Source organism: Myotis davidii, unplaced genomic scaffold (genome assembly GCF_000327345.1).
Source record: "Myotis davidii unplaced genomic scaffold, ASM32734v1 scaffold765, whole genome shotgun sequence".
Lineage (NCBI taxonomy): Eukaryota > Metazoa > Chordata > Mammalia > Chiroptera > Vespertilionidae > Myotis > Myotis davidii.
In genome coordinates, this window is record NW_006296056.1 from 1,062,075 (window position 1) to 1,066,491 (window position 4,417).

A 4,417-nucleotide genomic window follows, 5' to 3' on the forward strand; every position below is an offset into this window, starting at 1 on the left:
GTGCACTCCCACAGGATGTGCACACATCCCCTCTGATGCGCTCACGTCCTTTAGAGAGTGTCTGGGTGTTCTGGGTGCTGAGGGTGGGCACCTGTGAGGTGACAGTGAGAGGACAGAGTGGTGATGCCCTGTTCCCACGGAGGCCAGTGCAGCTACGAGATCACCTCTGGGTTGTTAATGCAGGTGCTGAGGCAGGAGCAGGTACAGACAGACACACCTGGTGGGCACGGGCAACCCTCACTGGGGTGCCTTCGGTCAGCTTTCAAGATCAAGAACCCAGAGGCGGAGAGGAATTCCATCCTCTCAGTGAAACAGTGGGTTAGTCGGGGCGACTGTAGAGGAGGAATGTGCACTTTGGGTGCCAGCACCCATGTGTGAAGGCTGCCCTGACTGAGACTCGCTTGGTTGGGGCTTAGCTCACTCCTGCCAGGCAGCGGGTGACAGGACGTGCTTTTCTGAATTAATGAGAGAAAACGTTGATTCTCCTGCTGCCCACGAAGTTGGAAAGTGAAGTGGGGAGACATGTGGGGAGTGAGCGAGGTTCCCTGTCTGGGGGTTCCAAATCTGGTGTTGGTTTCTTTCACCGCTGACTAGAGATATACAGGGTGTCCCCCCAAAATGTATACACATTTTGAATACCTACTAATTCCAATGGTTTTAAGCATAAGAAAGAAACAACAATGGAGCTGTTATCTGTTAAAAGTGTGGGCACAAACAGGCAGTTGGACATTCCCTGAGGGGTCTCAGATTGGAGAGGGTGAAGGCCAGACTGAGGGGCCCTTCCCCCCACCCCCACCCCAGTGCACGAATTTCGTGCACCGGGCTACTAGTTAATATATGATTGTTGCAAATGATTGTATAGATACTTGCCCTGAACACTGCTTAAGTGCCTGTCCTGTGCCCAGACCTGGGGTGAACCTGTGATGCATGAGGGCTGATCCAGCACAAAACCTCATCTCTGAAGCTTACTATGAAGGAGGAGACTCATTTCTCAATTATTCTAATTCAATTAGAAGAGAAACATGATATCAAAAAACTAGAGAAAAGGTGAGAAGGAAGTTCAGGGAAAGAAGATGTGAACGTCCATTTGGAGAAGCTCAGGAAGGCTTCCTGGAGGAGGGAACCTTTTAGCTGGGCCTCGGGTTATACATAACAATAACAACTAGAATCCACTAACCTCTGTTGCCCACTTGCTATGGGCCAGGCTCTATCTCATATATATGGCCTTATTTAATTCTCCCAGTAAACCCACAACATAGGTACTGTTATTCCCATTTACAGATGGGGGCACTGTGAGATACAGTAATGACAAACCAGTAATGGTCGAAGAAGGGATGGAATTCCAGGTGTGTCTGGAATTAACCTCCCTAGTCAGAGGGGACAGAGGGGGAGAAAGAGGTCTGCCTCCTCTGGGAGAGGACTCCTCTGCAGTGGACTTCCCACAGGAGCAGGAATTAAGTGTGTGCAGGGAGGGGACGCAGGCCAAGTCTGTTTCTGTTTGAGAGGCACAGTCTCCCTGCCACTAGGAACCGGCAGCACAGTGACTAGCAAACTCCAACAAATGAGATGAGACACTCGTTGTTTGCAGAACAATTATAGGGAATTGGGATTGCTTGCTCCCAACCTCCCCAAGTGTGAGCATCGTAAGTCAAGGACATGAACTAAAGGGCTCACCTTCACACCAATAACAGCTTTCACTTACTGTGGGCAAGGCCTATACCGGGCTTTTGCAAACATTATCTCATTTTCTCATTTTCAAAGAAACACTTTAGCAACTATAGATAATATCCAATGATTGGGAATCATGTCCCTGGCATTGTTCTAGAATCTAGAATCTAGAATCTAGATGCTCGCATATGTTTAAACTCATTGGGTCCTCACAGCAACTCTAAACAGAATTATTATTATTGTTATTATTATTATTATCCCCTCTTTGCAGAGAGGAATCTCAGGCATAGGGCAATTAGGTATTTATCCCAAGGTAATAAGGTGGTGAAAGGAAGAACCAGGACTTGAACTCAGTGGCCTGACTCCAGCACTCCTGCTGTTCACCGCTACCCATTCTGCTCTATAAAGTAGGTGCATACAGTTTAGGAATTTCGGCTACTCACGGAACCGTTTAGATTTTATTTGAAGGTTAACAGAAAGAGGAGGCTTGCACTCAAGCTAATGATTAGCATGGTGTAATATTTTAACCAAAAATTTTTAAACCTCTCTAAGGCTCACAGGCCTCTTAGCTAATGTTATAATCGTATCGTATTACTTAGGTTCAAATTCTTTAAAGAGTCTCAGAATAACACGGATTGACGAGACTTTCAAACACTTGCCACCCCCCTGCTCCTGGGTGTCCATCATAATTTGTTTTTGCAACATAGCCATTTCTTTGTAAAGTTCATTTTGTGCACCCGTAGGTAGAGTATCATGACTCTTCTCCAAGTCCCCCATCCTCTGTGAACTGCTCATATAACTATTTGTTTTCAGCTTCTAGCTCTGAGCAGCTCTAGGTTGTTGAAAAAGCTTCTGTTGCCATTGAAACCAGTTAGCTAGTTTTCTTCTTGTTCGCCGGCTTTCTGCACAGCTAGTTCGCACTGCTGACACAAAGTCAGAAACTGCCGAGAATATTCTCGGTTAAGCGTCTGCCTTTGATCTTGTTGTGTTTTCCCAATATGTTCAATTTTCTGGTTATTGGTTTTGAGAGAAGCCTTGGTGTGCATTGCTAGTCATTTTCTCTTTGCAAAAAAGTGTTCCAGCATATTCTGGACTCTACCCCCATATCTTCAACTATTTCTGCAGAAGTCCCCTTCTTCCCAGGCCTATCAATTACTGGTTCAATAACATCCTCCTCGGAACCACTCGGATCTTTTTTGTCTTCTTTCTCAGCGTCAGAGGCGCTCCCCACCTGACCCTCCATGGCTGTCTTCCCCAGTGTCTGGTATGTTTCCTTCCCGAGGGCGCCTGATTTAGATGGTTTCTGACTGAGGTGTCCGCTTCGCTGCCACGATGTTCCTCTCAATCTTTGTTAAATGAATTTTAGAAACAAAACAAGAATGACATGATTAGCCCACGTTCACAGAACCGGGTGCTGTCCGTGGAACTGCGCCCCACCCCCCACCCCAATTCTGTGCTCTTGGCACACTCTTCCATTCTGCTTCTCCGTTAAATGAGCGCTTCCATTTTCAGTGTGAGATTTAAATCATCCGTGCACTCCCTTTAGACATGCACATCACAGGGGCACCCTGATGGGCCCCCTAGTCCAGGGGGTCAGCAGAAAGGACTCCCGAGGTTCAGACCCCAGGCTCCCTGCAGCTCACAGGCGGGGCGGAGGCTGCTGGGATGACTCAGGCCGAGACTAATTTACAAGCGCATGTGCCAGAAATCCTGCTCACACCCGGGTGTGTGGGGTGGGACTTAAAGGGTCGAAAGGCGCCATCCTGAAGATAGAACTGCCTCAGACTGTGCGTTCTTCGCAAGCAGTCACACCTCCTATTGTCTGGCCAGCCTACGGCCTACCCTCATGACCCTCATCTGATGAACCTCGGTCCATCCAAGGCAGAGAGTGCCGGCTCTGTGCAGCTGGCGTTGGAGAGCGGCCTTGCCCTCCATCGGAGTGGAAAGCAAGACTGACGGGAAGACTGTGGTCTCACTCACAGCCTGGCTGCCTTCCACACACCAACAATGACACAACTCCCTCCTCCGACGAGCACTTTCCAATCTGCACTGAGATCTGTTGGATGAGGAGCAGTTTCCATCGCAGCCGTGCGCAGGCAGCTGTGGGTGGGGGTGTGGACGGAGCTCTCCTCCACCCCAAGATCTGGGAAGGCAGAGCTCATCTCCTCACCGGCCAGAAGCCCAGCCAAGCACAACAGGGCTGCTGCGATGGCCGGGAGGAACCGGGTAAGAAATAGTCCCACAGCCAGAACCGTGAGAGCCCCAGTTGTCAGAGCCGCGTGCTCCTCTGTCCCGCTGATGGACGTGTCCCAAAAGGAACGCTTTGACTTGTTTTAGGAACTAGTCATAGCCTGGCTTGGGCACGCTGCCCATGTGTTACAAGAACAATCTCTGGGAAATGTGGAATAGAGTTATTGCCAAGCAGATCATAGCCCCGGAGTGTAGTATTCAGTGGCCCCTGGTACTCAGCCAGCCCCCAATTCCTCAGGACCCTCCTGATCACCAGCAGTGCCAGGAGAGCTGTGTGTGTGCTGAGTCCCTTTCATAGTCAGGCGCTGGGGCAAGAGGTACAATGACAAGGCCTCTGTCCTCGAGGACTTCTCCATCTGGAGCCCACAAATAATTACAACACCATCTGACAGATGCCGCAATGTGTACCAGTTACGGGGCCCAGTGGGAGGAGGGATAGGTCCTGTCTGGGCAATCCCGGGAGGATCAGAAGAGGTGAACTGTGAGCCAGACCTTGAAG

At 49.6% G+C, this 4,417-nt stretch overlaps 1 pseudogene; it reads right to left on the reverse strand.

The window, feature by feature from the left end:
- Positions 1-2,129: 2,129 nt before the first annotated feature.
- Positions 2,130-2,989, reverse strand: LOC102772609 (annotated as a pseudogene).
- Positions 2,990-4,417: the final 1,428 nt, after the last annotated feature.